This window comes from Plecotus auritus (genome assembly GCF_963455305.1).
Source record: "Plecotus auritus genome assembly, chromosome: 1".
Lineage (NCBI taxonomy): Eukaryota > Metazoa > Chordata > Mammalia > Chiroptera > Vespertilionidae > Plecotus > Plecotus auritus.
The window spans coordinates 144,001,374-144,023,059 of record NC_137770.1 but is presented as its reverse complement, the minus strand read 5'-3'; the positions used below and the strand labels follow the sequence as shown (position 1 = coordinate 144,023,059).

General features: G+C 40.9%; 1 protein-coding gene across 1 annotated transcript in view; it reads right to left on the bottom strand.

Moving 5' to 3' along the window:
- Window positions 1-21,686, bottom strand: part of DNAJC1 (DnaJ heat shock protein family (Hsp40) member C1) — a 252,179-nt gene that overhangs the window by 84,707 nt on the left and 145,786 nt on the right. The gene's annotated exons all lie outside the window — the stretch shown is intronic.

Here is a 21,686-nt window from a genome sequence, read left to right as displayed (position 1 = left end):
GCCAAATATCAACAGTACAACAATTGAAATTTCTTTTGAGAGCCAAAAACCGACTTTTGCGCATGAGCCACGAAGTTTCAATCGCACTGTACGTTCGTGCCCGCACGTGGTATTTTGTGGAAGAGCCACACTCAAGGGGCCAAAGAGCCGCATGTGGCTCATGAGCCGCAGTTTGCCGACCACTGCGCTAACACATTCTATGAGGTCCATATTACCCTGATTCCAAAGCCAGACAAACACACCGTAAGAAAACTACAGACCAATATACGTTTTGAATATTGATGGTGAAATCTTCAATGAAATCCTAGCCAATCAATTCCAAAAGTACATTAAAACAAATATGTATCATGATGAAGTGGGATCTATGCCAAGAATGCAAGGATTGTTCTATACAAGAAAATCACCCAATGATAGAATCACTAACAGAATTAAGGGGGAAAGAAACCACATGATCATTTTAATTGATGCAGAAAAAGCATTCCACAAATTCAACCATCTTTCATGTTAAAACCATTTAAACTATGCACATAGAAGGAACATAATAAATGTTAGACAAGGAAAACATCACAGCTGGCATCACACTCTATGTAAAAGTCCAAAAGCTTTCCCTCAGAGATAAAAAAGGACAAGGATGCCCACTTTAGGCACTTCTATTCAACCTGGTACTAGAAATTCTAGCCTAGTACTAGAATTAGCTTCTGTTAGAACTAAAAATGAATTCAACATTGTTGAAGTATATAAAATCAACACACACACTCAGTTGCATTTGTATACACTAATAATTAACAATATGAAAAGGAATCTATGAAAATAATTTTTTCTACAATAACATAAAAAAGAATAAAATTCTTAGGAATTAACATAACCAAAGAGGTGAAAGATCTGTACAATGAAAACTATAAAACATTATTGAAAGAAATTAGAGAAGACATAAATAAATGGAAAGACACCCCATGTTTGTGGATTAGAAGACTTAATATTCTTAAGTGATCTACAGATTTAATGCAATCTTCATCAAAATCCCAAAGATATTTTTAAATAAATTTTTATTGTTCAGATTATTACAGTTGTTCCTCTTTTCCCCCCCATAGCTCCCCTCCACCCAGTTCCCACCCCACCCCATGTCCTTACCCTCTCCCCGCCTCCCCGTCCTCATCCATAGGTATAAGATTTTTGTCCAATCTCTTCCCGCACTCCCACACCCCCTCCCCTCCCAAGAATTGTCTGTCCACTCCCTTTCTGTGCCCCTGATTCTATTATATTCACCAGTTTATTCTGTTCATCAGATTTTTTATTCACTTGATTGTCAGATTCACTTGTTGATAGATAAGTATTTGTTGTCACTTTGTTGTTCATAATTTTTATCTTTACCTTTTTCTTCCTCTTCTTAAAGAATACCTATCAGCATTTCATATAATACTGGTTTGGTAGTGATGAACCCTTTAGCTTTTTCTTATCTGTGAAGCTCTTTATCTGACCTTTAATTCTAAATCAGGGGTCCTCAAACCATGGCCCTCGGGCCACATGCGGCCCGCCAAGGACATTTACCCGGCCTGCTGGGTGCCGCTGCCTGTCCTGCTTAGCAGCCGACTCGTCCTGGGCCCACAGTGCGCATAGGAATTTGTTCATAGTTGTTTTTTTTAAACTATAGTCCGGCCCTCCAATGGTCTGAGGGACAGTGAACTGGCCCCCTGTTTAAAAAGTTTGAGGACCCCTGTTCTAAATGATAGCTTTGCTGGGTAGAATAATCTTGGTTGTAGGTTCTTGCTGTTCATCACTTTGAATATTTCTTGCCACTCCCATCTGGCCTGCATAGTTTCTGTTGAGCAATCAGCTGACAGTCATATGGGTGCTCCCTTGTAGGTAATTAACTGTTTTCTTCTTGCTGCTTTTAAGATTCTCTTTGTCTTTTGCCCTTGGCATTTTAATTATGATGTATCTTGGTGTGGTCCTCTTTGGATTCCTTGTTTAGGGTTCTCTGCGCTTCCTGGACTTGTAAGTCTATTTCTTTCTATAGGGGAAGTTTTCTGTCATTATTTCTTCAAATAGGTTTTCAATATCTTGCTCTCTCTCTCTTCTTCTGGCACCCCCATAATTTGGATGTTGGTACGCTTGAGGTTGTCCCAGAGGCTCCTTACACTATCTTCATATTTTTGGATTCTTTTTTCTTTTTTCTTTTCCGGTTGGGTGTTTTTTGCTTCTTTATATTTTAAATCTTTGACTTGATTCTTGGGATCCTCTAGTCTGCTGTTGGATCTCTGTATATTATTCTTTATTTCAGTCAGTGTATGCTTAATTTCTGATTGGTCCTTTTTCATATCCTTGAGGGTCTCACTAAATTTCTTGGAGGTTTCTAGAAGATTCTTGAGTACCCTATAACTGTGGTTTTGAACTCTATATCCAGTTGTTTGCTTTCCTTCATTTCTTTCATTTGTGACCTATTTCTTTGTCTCCACATTTTGGCTGCTTCCCTGAGTTGATAGAGTGGCTTTGTGTGCTAGGTGTCCTATAGAACCCAGTGGCTCAGCCTCCCCAATTACCTGAGGTGGATACTCTTGGTGCACCCCTTTGTGTGTTGTGTGCACTGTCTTGTTGTAGTTAAGCCTTGATTGCTGTTGGTATCACTGGGAGGAACTGACCTTCAGGCCAAGTGGCTGTGAGGACCAGCTGTGACTACAATGGGAGAACTGCTGTGCTGGAGACACCCTTATGGGGCAAGACTTGCTTCAGTGGGGCTTTGGTGCTCACTGAGTCTTCCTCTTGAGTGTGTCGCTTATGGATGTGAAGAGTTGTAATCTGGTATGGTCTCACACTGACCACTGGTACACTGGCTCTTGGATCTCCAAGGAGGTGCAAAGTCAGCCACTGCCTGAGGCCACCCAGCTGGAGCTACACAGAGATCTGCAGATTCCTCCTCTTTGTTCGGTGTTTGGAAGTGCCCAGCTGAAGCAATGCCGGCTTCTGCTGCAGGGCCTTAGGCCTTCTTTTGGAAGCTTTGGAGCTCTCTGACCCAGCTGCAGTTTGTTAGTTTTTAGGTTGCAAGAGGACAGGCCATTCATATGCAAAAGCCGCTGTGCACAGCTTGGGTGGGGTTGCCAGACAGTCCAGTTTCTCCCCATATGAGTCTGGGTCCCCAGAGTCTGGCCCGGAACTGGAGTTCAGAGCAAACGGGAGCTTGTATCTCCCTCCCGACTGAAAAATAACAACAGCGCACCCAGTTGCCAGCCCGTTTCACGCGCGCCTCCATACCTCCGCACTTCCGCACCTCCTACCAGTCTCAATGCACTTTTTTCTTTCCTTCTAGTTGTAGAACTTCCACTCAAACAGCTTTCCCATGGTATGGATGATATTTGTTTTGTCTTTTAGTTGGAGTTTTGATGTGTTTGTGAGAGGCAGCAAGTACAGGTGTTTACCAATGCCACCATCTTGGTTATTCTCCAAAATCCCAATGATATTTTGTGCAAATAGTAAAATCATTCTATAATTCATTTGGAAATTCAAGGGAACCCAAACAGCATAAACAATCTTGAAAAAAAAGAAGCTAGAGAAGTCATACTTCCTGATTTCAAAATTTACTACAAAGCTACAGTAGTCAAAACAGTGTGCTACTGGCATAAAGACATATGTATATATAGACCTTGGATTGGACAATGGATTCATAGGAATGGTAGCAAGAGCCACAAATGCAAAAGTATAAAAATTGGGACTTCATCAAAATTAAAAAATAATGTGTATAAAAAAACTAAATTTTTAGCTCAGCCAGTGTGCTTCTCTTTCATCGATTTTTCTATTACTCTATCCCTCTCCTTCCCTCTCTCTCTAAAAATCAATAAAAGCATGAAAAAAAGAGAGACCATTTTAAGAAAGTGAAAAGAAATTGCACAGAATGGGAGAGAATATTTGTGAATCAGTTATGAGATAAAGGTCTAGTATCCAGACTATATAATGAACTTAATAACGAAATGACAAATAACCCAATTCAAAAAGGGCATTTCCAGCCTTGGCCGGTTTGGCTAAGTGGCTAGAGTGTCGGCCTGGGGACTGAGGGGTCCCGGGTTCGATTCCGGTCAAGGGCATGTACCTTGGTTGTGGGCGCATCCCCAGTGGGGGGTGTGCAGGAGGCAGCTGATCGATGTCTCTCTCTCATCGATGTTTCTGACTCTCTATCCCTCTCCCTTCCTCTCTGTGAAAAATCAATAAAATATATTAAAAAAAAAAAAGGGCATTTCCAGTCGGAGAAAGGTAAGTGTCACATGACCTTACTCATGTGGAATCTAATGAACCAAATAAACTGATGATCAAACATAGACCCAGAGTCACAGAAGCATGAACAGACTGTTGAACCTCAGAGGGAAGCAGGGGAGGGTGGGTGGCAAGAGATCAACCAATGAACTTGTATGATTATATGTATAACCTGTGGACACAAACAATGGGGTGGGGAAGGCCTGGAGGTGGGGAGAACGGGAGAGGGCTGGAAGAGGTAATTGGATGAAAAAGGAGGACCTATGCAACACTTTCAAAAATAATGATAAAAATAAAAACAAGAAAACAAAAAGGGCATTTCTCCAAAGGTACACAAATGGCCAACATGAAAAGATGCACATTATCAGTCATGAAGGGAATGCAAATCAAAACCACAATGAGATACCATTGCACACCCTAGGATGGCAACAACAACAACAGAAATAACAAGTGTTGGTGAGGATATGTTACAATGGTTCAGCTGCTATGGTAACAGATTGGGGGTTTGTCAAAAACCTAAACATAGAATTACCATATGTCCTAGCAATTCTACTTGGGTAAATACTCAAAGGAACTTAAAACAGGTTCTCAACAAATACATGTACATACATGTTCATTATAGCACTATTCACAGTATCCGAAAGGAAGAATCAGCACAAATATCTATCAATTGAAGAATGGATACACGAATTTTTGTATATATATAGAATGTTACATTTTTCAGCCATAAAAAAGACTGATACATGCTATAATGTGGCATAAATATAATGTTTCAATGTGGATAAACATTAAAACATGCTAAGTGAAAGAAGTCAGAAACAAGAGGTCACATATTATATAATTTCATTTAAAAGAAATAACCAAAATAGGTAAATCCACAAAGACAGAATGAAGATGGGTGGATGCTACAGGCTGATGGGGACACGGACAGGGAATGGGGAGCAACTACTTAAAAGGTACAGAGTTTCCTTTTGGGTGATGAAATGTTTCGGAGCTACACAGAGGTAATGGTTGTACAACACTACCCATGAATGTACTAAATTGTTCACTTAAAAATGTTTTTATTGATTTCAGAGAGAGGAAGGGAGAGGGAGAGACAGAAACAGCAACAACGAGAGTCATCAATTGGCTGCCTCCTGCACGCCCCCCTACTAGGGATAGATCCCGAAACCTGGGCATGTGCCCTCACCCGGAATTGAACCCTGACCTCCTGATTCATGGGTCAATGCTTAACTACTGAGCCACCACCAGCCAGGCTGAATTGTTCACTTTTAAAGGTTAATTTTATGTTACATAAATTTCACCTCAATTTTAAAAAATTACTTTTAAAATAATTGGGATAACACTAGAAAAGCTAAAATGAAAAAAAGATAATACCAAGTGTGGATAAAGATATGGAGCAACAGGAACTTGCAAACTGGAGATGGATGGGTAAATTGATTATAATTACTTGGGAAAACTGGTAATATTTACTCCAACTGAACCATATGCATATGCTAGCACAGTGGTTGGCAAACTGTGGCTCGCGAGCCACATGCAGCTCTTTGGGCCCTTGAGTGTGGCTCTTCCACAAAATACCACGTGCGGGCATGAACGTACAGTGTGATTGAAACTTCGTGGCCCATGCGCAGAAGTCGGTTTTCGGCTCTCAAAAGAAATGTCATTTGTTGTATTGTTGATATTTGGCTCTGTTGACTAATGAGTTTGCCGACCACTGTGCTAGCACAATGCCTAGTATGTGCTCAATAAATGTTTACTGATTGAACTAATGAAGTACCCACTATTTTTGTAGACACTGTGCTAACACACTGCGATGTAAAAATGAAAAGACATGGTTCTCTCTTTTAGTAAATAGACATATAACTTTTAATATATTTATATTGTAGGGGTGGATGGTGTATTGGTTTTAGAGTCAGATAGACCATTTGAGTCCTGGCTCCACAATTTACTAGTTAACTATAATTAAGGCAATATCATTTCTAAAATTTCTTTCTTTTCTACTCTCACTCTACAGTTGCAGTGTATTGATGCTAGAGTCATCTTCATAAAACAGACTACCATCACTCCAAAGATTCCCCATGACATGTAATATAAAATCTAAATTTCTTAGCCTGACATTAAAATGTTTCTAGATTTTATCTACCTGTTTTTCATGTTATACTATCACCATGTTCTAGACACAATGGCCTACCATTATATCTTGAACATGCTTTTGAAATGTCTTATTTTGTGTCTTTGCTCAACATGGCTTTCTTTCAAGAATTCACTCTGAATATGTTTAGGTCATGAGAAAGTCATTTTTCATGGTATATTGATAAAGGGTCTTCTACATATAATTTAACTTAATATATAGATTAAGCAGGGGACAGAATAAACTGATCACATTTATGAGAGTAGTCTGATCTACATGACAAAGTAGATCAGGAACACACTTTGGCCTCATGGGCATTTTATTGGCAATCAGGAACACACTTTGGCCTCATGGGCATTTTATTTAGGTAGAGGAAGTTATTTTTTCAATAATAACTGTATTGTTGTATCAGAACATCTTTTCTTAAAAGACTTTAAGAAATCATTAGAAAATGACTTTTCTGGTCCAGCAACTTGAATCTAATCCATTATTAAAATAAATTAGCCTTGCCCCTGTGATTTCTAGTTGAGAATATGGTGAGATTCTCTAGAAACTTTAATATGATGAAAATAAGATTGTTCTTTGAAAAATAAACACATAAAGGATAAGAACATGTAATGGGCATTGAGTGATGGAGTGAAGTAAATTAGTGGGATCAGTTTAATTCAACAACTGAGTTCAATTAACATTTACCCTATAGATAGACACTGCAGTGGATATAAAGATAAAAGAGATGTGAACTCAACCATCAGGTGGTTTATAATGGAATACAGGAGCCATATGTATAAGTGACCAGTAATTACAATATGAGAATTATATATTTCAGTTTTTTCCCTTTTTAAAAAAATCCTCGGGTGATTTCAGAGAGGAAGGGAGAGGGAGAAAGAGATAGAAATATCAATGATGAGAGAGAATCACTGATCAGCTACCTCCTGCACGCCCCTACTGGGGATTGAGCCTGCAATCCGGGCATGTGCCCTTGACTGGAATAGAACCCGGGCCCCTCAGAACGCAGGCTGACGCTCTATCCACTGAGCCAAACGGCTAAGGCTCCATTGATCTTTTAGAGAGAGGGAAAGACAGAGAGAAATATTGATGTGAGAGAAACACATCGATTGGTTGCCTCCTGCACGAGCCCTGGCCAGGGCTTGGGACAGGGTGGAGCTTGCAACCAAGGTATGTGCCCTTGACTGAAATCAAACCCAGGACCCTTCAATCTGCAGGCCAATGCTCTATTCACTAAGCCAAACCAGCTAGGGCTATTTCAGTTTTTTTCTAAAAATATTTTTAATATTATTAAAAAGACCAAATACAAGGAAAATAATAATACAAAACACAAAAATCCTATACTAAGGAATACAGAAAAACTCTTACATTATAAAAGGAAGATCAGAAACAAATGTATATTTAAAAAAATTCTCTCTCCATAGGTATACCTAGTTAGATTTAAAATATCAAAATTTTACTTTGGGAAAACATTTAGTACACTATGATTCATCTTTTCCATGATGACCTTCTCTTTGCAAAATAAAATCTAATTTATTTAATTATCTGTTTTATATAACATCATAATCCTACTAAGACAGAAGTGGTTCATTGAGAGATACAGGAAAAAGAAACAGGAAATAGTATTCAGCTAATCAGCAATATGATGTCTGACTAGAACAAGTAACATATTAGTTGTCAGGAAGTGGAAAGCATTCTCAGATTTCAAAGTAACATTGATGTGATAGGATTCAAGGCAAAAGAGAGCAGGTGGTGTGGTAGCAGTTTTAATTACATGATGCCCAGGCTTAACAAAAAACCCACTTTAGAGACTTAATCATTAATATTATCTTGGCATTCTTTCAATTAATTGTGAACTGTTTTCTTTGTAGGAAGTTTCTATAAAGAAAACAAATTTAAAACTACAAAGTTAAATAGCCATCACAAGATAAATGGTTGTAAAAATATTTTCTCAAGCTATCTATGAAATATTCACTGAAAGACATTATGAAACGAAAGATGGAGTTAGAAAATATTAGTCAATAAAATAAAATTTGCCAACTAACAATTAAAAATTCTTTCAGAAAATTATCTAATTAAAATTAAACTAATATTTATTGAAGGGCTATCATGTGTCTATCACTTTATTTTATTTAATTCTCATGGTATTCTTTGTCTATTCATATATATTCTTGAATATATGCAAACATACATAATCTCATGTACATATTTTAGTCCACACAAAGGTACAGCTTCTGATTTTGTTCTTTCTCTTTCTCTTACTTTGTAAATCTGAGTCCAGACTGTGATTATTTTCTCTTTTCCCACTCAGAGAAACTTCTATAACACTGGAGGTTACTAAGAATTTAATATAGCAGGATATGAAAACTGCCTATATTGTTTACTTTTTACAGCTTAAAAGAAATGTGTCCTAATTCAAAACAATCCGGTGCTTATTGAAGCCAGTAAATTCTTTTTGAGTGTGAAGAGAAAAGGGTGAAAAAAGAAAATCTAAGTGTAAAGGGAAGAGTTGAACTAAAAACCAAAATAGTTTTGAGGGGAGAGAGTTCCTTAAGTTGGGAAGAGTAGATAGGTTTGTGGATGTTCTGTGCTGGGTGCAGCACAAATGGAGATAAAAGGGCTTTGGAAAGAAATGATTCCATATTTGTTCTTAGAGGCAAGCGTGAGAGTGACAGCAAGAGGAGGGCAGCTGCCAGTGAGTCTCTTGCTATGTCAGTCTGCAGACACCACACTGGCCTGAGAGCAGGAAGACAAGCAAGTGAGACTCGCTTCCAAAGGAGAGGGCACTCAGAAAATCAGCAAAGCAGCAACTCCAGACAGTGTCCTTTTGAAGAGATCATTGGGAAAGGGACCATGCCCCAAAGAATGACTAACAGACTTCTCACAGACCCTGCAGAGAAGGGCTTAATGTCAGAAATTTCTTTGAAAAAATTAAGATTTGATATTTTTTGTACATGAATGATATACAGGTTATACCTTATCTCTAAAAGAATCTCACAAAAATATAGCTTAACATTTGTAAAAAGTGATTTTAATAGACTTAAAATAGGACTTTAATAAAGTAAGAATACCAAACTAATAGTGAACAAATACCTTAAATTTTTGAGCTCTTAAATCACTGGTCCTTTTTGTCATGATGACCAAATAGCATCAGATAAAAATTCATTAATCAGGGTGACTTCTCTGCTATCCATTCAGAAGCAATGTTTAGAAAGAGTTTTCCTTTTATCCCTGAAGCTTTCTTATGTGATAAAAATATTTAGTACAAAAGGTTAACTCAGCAAAATACATGATTTTCTAATAGGCAAAGTTTTAATTTACCATCTGAAAACAGCAGATATTCGAAATCTAATATTATCATAGTAAAATTATTTATGGAAATATAAAAATGTTTCAGAAAGTATATGTAGAACTATTTGACTTAAGGGTAAGCTAAAGAATGATAAAATATTCAGTGGCAAGCTGAATAGTTAATTGCTGGGTAACAGATCGCGACCTCTCACTGGAGACTTCAGCTGTTATCAACTAACTACATTAAAAAGCTTTGTAAAAGAAAACCCTGTTCTTAACAATAAAACAGATCAATCTAGGCAGCTGTAGGGAATTAAAGATCTGCCAACAAAAATGTCTTACCGGTACTCCAATGCACCCATGGCTCATCTCTTTTGGTTCTGTTGTTAAACATGGAAAGGAATAATTTTGATTGATTTAAAGTCATCTTGCTAGACATGTCACAAGAAGGTAAGATATTAAATGACTATAAAATAACATAATAGATGACTTAATAACATAGACAAACTGATAAAATGAAGCAGGAAGCAGGCTGGTACTTAATATCCACTAATTCCCTAAATACCAAGAGCAAAATAATCTGTATACTACAGTGAATCTTGGAGACAGAGGAAGGCTAGTTGAATCACAGTTTTAGTAAAAGGTAAAGGAACTGAATCGTCCTCAAAACAGTGGTGTGCTGGAGTCCATTAATACCTGCTCATGAGAGCCAATAGCTAAACTTTCAGAAATGTTGTGAGTCAGTTGTTAAACATACCCAATATTAAAAATTAAGTTTTATAAACGTATAATTATGACAAAAAGGTAATACTCAAAGCTCATCACTTCCTAATTATTTTACTACATTTTATTATGTATGCCTTTGGGGATATTCACATTTATTGTATCTACATGGTGCACATATATAATGGTATTTTACTACTAAACATCTTTTCCCAACTCCACTTTCAGTGAATTCATGTTCATAATTTCAAATCAGCCATGATGGATGTAACTGCCACTAAAATTGGCAAATACAACACATTGAGGCCTTTTCCCTCCACCAAAGAATCAATTTTAAAAAATTTACCAACACACCACTCCCACTGTGTATTCTAAAATTTTGATAAAGAGGGCTTTATGATGAGTTTAAAATGAGCAACTTGAAGAATTTGTCCCTGAAAGAAACATTCATGTCATATAGGGAATATTACCTTAAATGGAACTAAGTTATAAATTATATCAGGTCTGGGATACTCCACAATATAAATAAATGACCATTTTTATTTCATAAAGAAGGATATACCATCCATCTTTAACTGGCTGCTATGACTCTGGGGTTTAATTTTGGTTTGGGGGTAATCAGAAAAGAAGGGGACTTGGGGTAGGAGTAGAATAAGAAACCACAGAGAGTCATTACTGAACACTTTTCAGGTCCATGCTCATAGTTCAAAGTGTTATCATCACCATTTTAAAACAGAACAGCATTACAAAAGTTGCTTTCCTGATAAAATATATGCACTTGTTTTATTTTTTATTTTATTTATTTTATTTTTTATTTTTTATTTTTTTAAAATAAATCTTTATTCAGATTATTACAATTGTTTCTCCTTTTTCCCCCCATAGCTCCCCTCCACCTGGTTCCCACCCCACCTTCTGCCCTTACCTCCCCTGCACTGTCCTCATCCATACGTGTATGATTTTTGTCCAGTCTCTTCATGAACCCCCCCATACCCCTTTCCCCCTGAGAATTATCAGTCCACTCCCTTTCTATGCCCCTGATTCTATTATATTCACCAGATTATTCTGTTCCTCAGGTTTTTAATTCACTTGATTTTTAGGTTCACTTGTTGATAGATATGTATTTGTGGTTCATAATTTTTATCTTTACTTTTTTCTCCTTCCTCTTCTTTAAGAATACCTTTCAGCATTTCATATAATACTGGTTTGGTGGTGATGAACTCCTTAAGCTTTTTCTTATATGTGAAGCTCTTTATCTGCCCTTCAATTCTGAATGATAGCTTTGCTGGGTAGAGTAATCTTGGTTGTAGGTTCTTGCTATTCATCACATTGAAAATTTCTTGCCACTCCCATCTGGCCTGCATAGTTTCTGTTGAGAAATCAGCTGACAGTCGTATGGGTGCTCCCTTGTAGGTAATTAACTGTTTTTCTCTTGCTGCTTTTAATATTCTCTCTTTGTCTTTTGCTCTTGGCATTTTAATTATGATGTGTCTTAGTGTGGTCCTCTTTGGATTCCTTTTGTTTGGGGTTCTGTGCACTTCCTGGACTTGTAAGTCTATTTCTTTCACCAGGTGGGGGAAGTTTTCGGTCATTATTTCTTCAAATAGGTTTTCAGTATCTTGCTCTCTCTCTTCTTCTGGCACCCCCATAATTCTGATGTTGGTACGCTTGAAGTTGTCCCAGAATCTTCTTACACTATCTTCAACTTTTTGGATTTTTTTTTTCTTTTTGCTTTTTCGGTTGAGTGTTTTTTGCTTCTTTGTATTTCAATTCTTTGACTTGATTCTTGTGTTCCTCTAGTCTGTTGTTGGGTCTCCGTATAATATTTTTTATTTCAGTCAGTGTATGTTTAATTTCTAGTTGGTCCTTTTTCATATCTTCGAGGGTCTCGTTATATATATATTTTTTTAAAATATATTTTATTGATATTTCACAGAGAGGAAGGAAGAGGGATAGGGAGCTAGAAACATCAATGAGAGAGAAACATCGATCAGCTGCCTCCTGCACACCTCCCACTGAGGATGTGCCCGCAAACAAGGTACATGCCCTTGACCGGAATTGAACCCGGGACCTTTCAGTCCGTAGGCCGACGCTCTATCCACTGAGCCAAACCGGTTTCGGCAGGTCTCGTTATATTTATCGGCCTTTTCTAGGATGTTCTTGAAAAGCCTTATAACCATGGTTTTGAATTCTATATCCAGTCGTTTGTTTTCCTCCATTTCTTTCGTTTGTGATCTGTTTCTTTGACACCGCATTTTCACTGCTTCCCTGAGTTGGTAGGGTAAATTTGTGTGCTAGGTTTCCTATATGGACCAGTGGGTCAGCCTCCCCAGTTAACCTGAGGTGGACACTCTTGGTGCACCCCTTTGTGGACTGTGTGTACAGCCTTGTTGTAATTAAGTTTTGATTGTTGTTGGTATCACTGGGAAGAATTGACCTCCAGGCCAGTTGGCTGTAAGGATCAGCTGTGTCTACGCTGGGAGAATTTCGGTGCTGGAGACAGCCTTATAAGATTAGACTTGCCAAATTGCAATAGCCTCTGTGCTCAGCTTGGATGGGGTGGAATCTCAGGGCGGAGCAGACAGTCTTGGCTTCCCGTCAGCCTTGCCCTTGCGCGCATGCGCGCTCCTTCAGACCTCTGACTTCCCCGGCTCCCGAGTCTCCACCCGAGAGTCCAGATTCCCCCCACAAGAGCGTGGGTACCCAGGGGCTCGCCTGGAACTGGGGTTCAGTGCAATCAGAACTGGGGCTCAGTGCAGTCAGGAGCTTCTGACTCCCTTCCACTAGGGAAAGCCTGTGGCAACCTCCGCAGCCTTTGTGCGCACTGGCGCGCGCGCACTTTCAGTCCTCCGCCTTCCCCGGCTCCCGAGTCTCCGCCCAAGAGTCCAGATTCCCCCCACAAGAGCGTGGGTCCCAGGGGCTCGCCTGGAACTGGGGTTCAGTGCAGTCAGAACTGGGGTTCAGTGCGGTCGGAGGCTTCCTTCCCCCTTCCGCCAGAGAAAGTCAGCCAGGCTCTCAGCCGCCCTTCCTCTCTGCGCGCACAAAGACCCTTTGCCGTACCTCCAATTCTCTGTGAGCTTTTCTCTTTCCTTCTAGTTGTGGAATTTTCACTCAGCCAGCTTTCCTGTGGTTCTGGATGGTGTCTGTTCTGTCTTTTAGTTGTCGTTTTGAAATTGTTGTGCGAGGCAGAAGTTTAGGTGCTTACATATGCCGCCATCTTGGTTTTTATATGCACTTGTTTTAAATTTAAATAATGTTCACTCTTTTAGAGTTACACACATTTCTACTCAATACCTGTTTTCTCACAATAACCAATTTTGTTTCTACACTTAATGTATTTTTTAAAATTCACTTTTCTTTACTCACCATTACTCTTTCAGAATTTTTGTGTATATGGATGTATGTGAAACTGACGAGGGATAGACATGTTTTTTAGAACTTTAGGATTTTTCCAAGGTGCTTTGCTTCATGGAGTGAGGAAGAGACCAAATGGATAGGACCCTAGCTTCCCTCATTTTGACCTTAATCAGTGAAGCTCAGCTTTAAAAAAATTAAAACAAAATAAAACCTGTCTTGCATATATTGAGGTTCTATGTCAAATTTCATTAAGGAAAAAAAAGCGTTCTTTTATAGGGAGGGAAAGAGAAGGAGCAGGAGAGAAAGAGAACAAACTAGTCTGTTAAAGAACATAGGGATGTATGTGTGCAAGCATGCATATGTGCCATCTGTAATTATGAAAGGTGTGTTTGTGTGAGTTTAGGGAAGAACAGTTGTAAGTAGATTGTGTCTATTCATAGTTAAAACATTAGTGCATTTGTAACTGAATTATTTACATCGTGATATATATATCTATATCTATCTATCTATCTATCTATCTATCTATATATATAATAAAAATTATTGGTATTTGAGCCTTTTAAATTAAAATTAGAGTATGTAGAGAATCTAGGTTTTAAAGGGAACAAGAAAAGAATTCTAAGTTTTGAATCTTTCCACGATTATATTTTCTGTGTTTTAAAAATAATTTCATGTGTTGTATATCTTTTGTAAAACAAGAACACTATCTCTCAAAACAAACTGAAACAGAGAACACTCTATAGAGATAAATATAATGAGAAGTCCAAGAGAAAGTAAATTTTTAGACAATAAAAGACATTGCTAGTTGGAATAGTCTCTTCAAGAATATAGCCAAGCAACTTTCAGACTAGTCTTTCCAATTTGAAATGGTAAAATAAATGCACTGATTTAAATGACTAGAAATGCATTTACTTTTAAGGACTGTTTTTTCCCCACCTAGAGCAAGTAAATAAATCAAATAATAAATAGGAAAGTGCAAAAATGACTGTAAGAGAAGGGTTCAAAGAAGATGAAATACTGGCTGCACAGAAGATGTGTGTTACACAGACCTTGTTTTCTTTGAGGTCTTCCATCCCAGTACTAACCCAGGCCCATCTGGCTTAGCTTATGAAATCTAACAAGGCTACAGCCCATGGCACTAAGGATGCAGGATAGTGATTTTATTTCTTTCTACAGGCCCGGTACATGAAATTCAGGCACGGGGGTGTGTGTCCCTCAGCCCAGCCTGCACCCTCTCCAATCTGGGATCCCTCTCACAATCCAGGACTGCTGGCTCCCAACTGCTCGCCTGCCTGCCTTCCTGATTGCCCCTAACCACTCTGCCTGCCAGCCTGATCACCCCCTAACCACTCCCTGCCAGCCTGATTGATGCCTACCTGCTCCCCTGTGAGCCTGTTTGCCCCTAACTGCCCTCCCCTGCAGGCCTGGTCACCCCTGATTACCCTCCTCTGCAGGCCTGGTCCCCCCCCAACTGCTCTCTCCTGCAGGCCTGGGCCCCCCCCCCCAACTGCCCTTCCCTGCAGGCCTGGTTGCCCCCAACTTCCCTCCTCTGCTGGCCTGGTCACCCCTAACTGCCCTCCCTGCAGGCTTGATCGCCCCCAACTGCTCTCTCTTGCATTCCTGGTCCCTCCCAACTGCTCTCCCTGCTGGCCTGATTGCCCACAACTGCCCTTTCTTGCAGAGCTGATCCTTCCCAACTGCCCTCCCCTGCTGGCCATCCTGTGGCGGCCATCTTGTGTCCACATGGGGGCAGCCATATTGTGTATTGGAGTGATGGTCAATTTGCATATTATTCTTTTATTAGATAGGATAGAGGCCTGGTGCAAGGGTGGGGGCCGGCTGGTTTGCCCTGAAGGGTGTCCCGGATCAGGGTGGGGGTTCCCTTGGGGCGTGGGGAGGCCTGGGTGAGGGGCCTGTGGTGGTTTGCAGGCTGGCCACGCCCCCCGGCGACCCAAGTGGAGGCCCTGGTATCTGGGATTTATTTATCTTCTATAATTGAAACTTTGTAGCCTTGAGCGGAGCCAAGCCTCCTGCTTGCTCCGTGGCCACAGCCATTTTTGTTGGGACTTATTTATTTTCTATAATTGAAAGTTTGTAGCCTTAAGCGGAGGCCAAGGCAGGCCAGGGCAGGCAGAAAGCTTGGCTTCCTTCATTGCTGGGGAAACCCAAGCCTCCTGCTTTCTCCGTGGCCGCAGCCATCTTGGTTGGGTTAATTTGCATACGCGCTCCTGATTGGCTGGTGGGCGTGGCTTGTGGGTATAGCGGAGGTATGGTCAATTTGCATATTACTCTTTTATTAGATAGGATTTTATTCATTGCAGCCTCAGGGAGTGGGGGGTAGAGGGGGGAGAGAAGGAACTATTTTATTTTAAAAGAGTTTGTTACTAGTGGCCTGATGCACGAAATTTGTGCAAGAGTAGGCCTTCCTTCCCCCAGCTGCTGGCACCGGCTTCCCTCTGACAGCCGGGAGCCAGGCTTCTCTCAGGCCACTGACAGGCATCCGGGACCTGGGCTTCCCTCCAGCCGCTGGCAGGCACCTGGGACCCAGGCTTCCCTTTCAGCCCTAGCTTTGTCCGGAAGGTCATCCGGAAGGAAGTCTGGTCTAATTCGCATATTACGCTTTTATTATTAGAGACTAGAGACCCAGTGCACGAATTTGTGCATGGGTGGGGTCCCTCTGGGTGGCCTGCAGGGATTGGGCCGAAACCCGCAGTCCAATGCCGCCTGCAGCTCCTACCTGCCATTTCCACTCATCCCCACCCCACTGTGCCTGCCGCAGGCTCACGCCCAATCAGTCCTAGTCAGGAGAGGCTCCCGCTGCCTCATCCGCGCTCACCAGCCAAGAGCTCTATGTCTGGTGCCCTCCCAAGGGGAGTGGCCTGCAGATCAGGCTGAAACTGGCTCTCTGACATCCCCCAAGGGGTCCCGGATAGCTAGAGGGCGCAGGCCAGGCTGAGGGACCCCACCAGTGCAAGATTGGGCTGAGGAGGGACCTCGGGAGGGCTCCAGGGCATGTCCGCCCAGCCCATTTCATTCAGTCCTGATCAGCCAGACCCCAGGAGCAAGGTAACCTACTGGTTGTAGCATCTGCCCCCTGGCGTCAGTGCATGTCATAGCGAGTAGCTGAGCAACCTTAGCATATCATTAGCATATTACACTTTGGTTGTTCAGTTGTTCTGCCCTTTGGTCTATTTGCATATTACCCTTTTATAAATAGGACTACAGGCTTGGTACATGAAATTAGTGCCCTGGTGGGGGGGAGTGTCCCTCAGCCCAGCCTGCACTCTCTCCAATTTGGGACCCCTCGAGGGATGTCCCACTGCCCACAGGTATCGGGCCCGAACGGTCAGTCTGATATCCCTCTCACAATTCGGGACTGCTGGCTCCCACCCGCTCGCCTTCCTGCCTGCCTGATTGCCCCTAACCACGTCTGCCTGCCAGCCTAATCACCCCCTAACCATTCCCCTGCCAACCTGATCGGCGCCTAACTGCTCCCCTGCCGGCCCAGTCACCCCCAACTGCCTTCCCCTGTCAGCCTGGTCCCCCCAACTGCCCTCCCTTGCCAGCCTGTTCACCCCCAACTGCCCTCCCCTGCTGGCCCAGTCCCCCCAACTGCCCTCCCCTGCAGGCTTGATCACCCCCAACTGCCCTCCCCTGCAGGCCTGATCACCCCCAACTGCCCTTCCCTGCAGGCCTGGTCGCCCCCAACTGCCCTTCCCTGCAGGCCTAGTCGCCCCCAACTGCCCTCCCCTGCAGGCCTGGTTGCCCCCAACTTCCCTCCTCTGCCAGCCCAGTCACTCCTAATTTCCCTCCCCTACCGGCCTGGTTGCCCCTAACTGCCCTCCCCTGCAGGCCTGGTCCCCCCCAATTGCCCTCCCTCCCCTTCAGGATCAGTCGCCCCCAAATGCCCTCCCCTGCTGGCCTGATCGCCCACAACTGCCCTCCTATGGTGGCCATCTTGTGGTGGCCATCTTGTGCGAGGGTGTGATGGTCAATTTGCATAGTACCTCTTTATTATATAGGATGAGTGGGTTACCAAAGAGATCAAAGAAGAAATAAAACCATCCTGGAAACAAATGACAATGGAAACACAACAATCCAAAATCTTTGGAACACAGTGAAAGCAGTCCTGAGAGGGAAGTTCATAGCATTACAGGCCTACCTCAAAAAACAACAAAAACTGGTAATAAACCAACTAAATCTGCAACTTGAAGAATTAGAGAGAGAGTAACAAGAAAAGCCCAGAGTGAGCGGAAGAAAGGAAATAATAAAGATCAGAGCAGAAATAAATGACATAGAGACCAAAACAAAAACAAAAACAAAAACAAAACACAATACAAAAGATCAATGAAACCAAGAGCTGGTTCTTCTTTTTTTTTTTTTTTTTAATATATTTTATTGATTTTTTTTTACAGAGAGGAAGGAAGAGGAATAGATAGTCAGAAACATCGATGAGAGAGAAACATCGATCAGCTGCCTCCTGCACACCTCCTACTGGGGATGTGCCCGCAACCAAGGTACATGCCCTTGACCGGAATCGAACCTGGGACCTTTCAGTCCACAGGCCGACGCTCTATCCACTGAGTCAAACCGGTTTTGGCAAGAGCTGGTTCTTTGAAAGGATCAACAAGAGTGATGAACCTCTAGCCAGGCTCACCAAGAAGCAAAGAGAGAGGACCCAAATAAACAAAATCAGAAACGAAAGAGGCGAAATAACAACAGACCCCACCAAAATACGAAGAATCATAAAAAAATACTATGAGCAACTCTATTCCAACGAACAGGTCAACCTAGAAGAAATGGACATATTCCTAGAAAAATACAAACTTCCAAAACTCAACCAGGAGGAATCAAAAAATCTGAATAGGCTGATAACTATGGAAGAAATTGAAGCAGTCATCAAAAAACTTCCAACAAACAAAAGCCCTGGACCAGATGGCTTCACAGGGGAGTTAATCAAACATTCAAAGAAGAACTAAAACCTATCTTCCTCAGACTATTCCAGAAAATTCAAGAGGAAGGAGCACTTCCAAGCTCTTTATATGAAACCAGCATCACTCTAATACCAAAACCAGATAAAGACAACACAATGAAAGAGAATTACAGGCCAATATCCCTCATGAACATAGATGCCAAAATCCTCAACAAAATTCTAGCAAACCGAATCCAGCAATACATTGGAAAGATCATACTCCATGACTAAGTGGGATTTATTCTGGAGATGCAAGGATGGTACAATATCCGCAAATCGATAAACGTGATACATCACATAAACAAACTGAGAGACAAAAATCACATAATTATATCCTTGATGCAGAAAAAGCATTTGACAAAATCCAACACCCCTTCTTGATAAAAACTCTCAGCACGGTGGGAATAGAAGTATCATACCTCAAAATAATAAAAGCCATATTTGACAAGCCCACAGCCCACATCATACTCAATGGGCAAAAACCAAAACCATTTGCCCTAAGAGCAGGAACAAGACAGGATGCCCACTCTCACACTCCTGGTCGACATAGTACTGGAAGTATTAGCCATGGCAATCAGACAAGAAGAAGAAATAAAAGGCATCCAAATTGGAAAAGAAGAAGTAAAACTGTCCTTATTCGCAGATGACATGATGTTGTACATAGAAAACCTCAAAGATTCCATCAAAAAACTACTAGAATTAATAAATGAATTCGGCAATGTAGCAGGATACAAAATTAACACCCAGAAGTCTATGGCTTTTCTATATACCAATAATAAACTCAAAGAAAGAGAAACTAAAAAGGAAATCCCATTTACCATTGCAACAAAAACATTAAGATACCTAGGAATAAATTTAACCAAGGAGATAAAGGACTGTATTCAGAAAATTTCAGGGCGTTGAAAAAAGAGATAGAAGAAAACATGAACAAATGGAAGAATATACCATGTTCATAGATTGGTAGAATAATTATCATTAAAATGTCCATACTACCCAAGGCAATCTATAAATTCAACGCAATCCCCATTAAAATACCAACGGCATACTTTAAAGACCTAGAACAAACTCTACAAAAATTCATCTGGAATAAAAAAAGACCCTGAGTAGCTGCAGCAATCTTGAGATAGAAGAACAATGTTGGAGGGTTCACAATGCCAGATATCAAGCTATACTACAAAGCCACTGTTCTCAAAACTGCCTGGTACTGGCACAAGAACAGACATACAGACCGGTGGAACAGAACAGAGAACCCAGAAATCAACCCAAACCATTATGCTCAATTAATATTTGACAAAGGAGGCAAGAGCATACAATGGAGTCAAGACAGTCTCTTCAATAAATGGTTTTGGGAAAACTGGACAGATACATGCAACTAGACCACCAACTTACACCATACACAAAAATAAACTCAAAATGGATAAAGGGCTTAAACATAAAATGGGAAACCATAAACATCTTAGAAGAAGCCATAGGCACCAAAATAGCAGACATTTGTCGTAGCAATATCTTTACCAGTACAGCTCCTACAGCAATGGAAACTAAGGAGAAAATAAACAAATGGGACTTCATCAAAATAAAAAGCTTCTGCACAGCAAAAGAAACCATCAACAAAACAAGAAAGCCCACTGCATGGGAGAACATATTTGCCAATGTTATCTCCGATAAGGATTTAATCTCCAATATTTACAGGGAACTCATACAACTTAACAAAAGGAAGATAAACAATCCAATCAAAAAATGGGCAAAGGACCTAAATAGACACTTTTTGAAAGAGGACATTCAGAAAGCCAAGAGACATATGAAAACATGCTCAAAGACACTAATCATCTGAGAGATGCTAATCAAAACAACAATGAGGTACCATCTCACACCTGTCAGAATGGGTATCATCAAGTCAATAAATGGCAAGTGCTGAGAGGATGCGGAGAAAAAGGAACCCTCCTTCACTGCTGGTGGGAATGCAGACTGGTGCAGCCACTGTGGAGAACAGTATGGAGTTTCCTCAAAAACTAAAAATGGAACTTCCATTTGACCCAGTAATACCACTTCTAGGAATATATCCCAAGAAACTAGAAACACCAGTCAGAAAGGATATATGCACCCCTATGTTCATAGCAGCACAATTTACAATAGCTAAGATTTGGAAACAGCCTAAATGCCCATCAGCAAATGAGTGGATTAGAAAACTGTGGTACATCTACACAATGGAATACTACGCTGCGGTAAAAAAGAAGGAATTCTTGCCCTGACCGGTTTGGCTCAGTGGATATAGCGTTGGCCTGCGGACTGAAGGGTCCCGGGTTCGATTCCGGTCAAGGGCATGTTCCTGGGTTGCAGGCACATCCCCAGTGGGAGGTGTGCAGGAGGCAGCTGATAGATGTTTCTCTCTCATCGATGTTTCTAACTATCTATCCTCTCCCTTTCCTCTCTGTAAGAAATCAATAAAATATATATATATATATAAAAGAAGGAATTCTTACCATTTGCAATAGCATGGATGGAACTGGAGAGCATTATGCTAAGTGAAATAAGCCAGTCAGTGAAAGAAAAATACCATATGATTTCACTCATTTATGGATAATACAGAACATTATAACCTGATGAACAAAAATAGATACAGAGGCAGAGAAGCATTGAACAGACTATCCAACTACATTGGGAAGGCTGGGGAGGTTGGGGGAAGGGCAGTAAGAGATCAACTGTAGGACTTGTACGCATGCATATAAGCATAACCAATGGATGCAAGACACTGGGCGAGGGGTGGGGAGTGAGGGCATGTCCCAGAGTAGTAAGGGAGGCCGGGGGAAAGTCAATGGGGAAAAAAAGGAGACATATGTACTACTATTTGTAATACTTTAAACAATAAAAGAAAATTAAAAAAATAAAAATAAAATACCCCTCAAAAGAATAAAATCTACTATATACAAACAGAAGGCAATAACAGAAAGATATCTTGAAAATACCTTT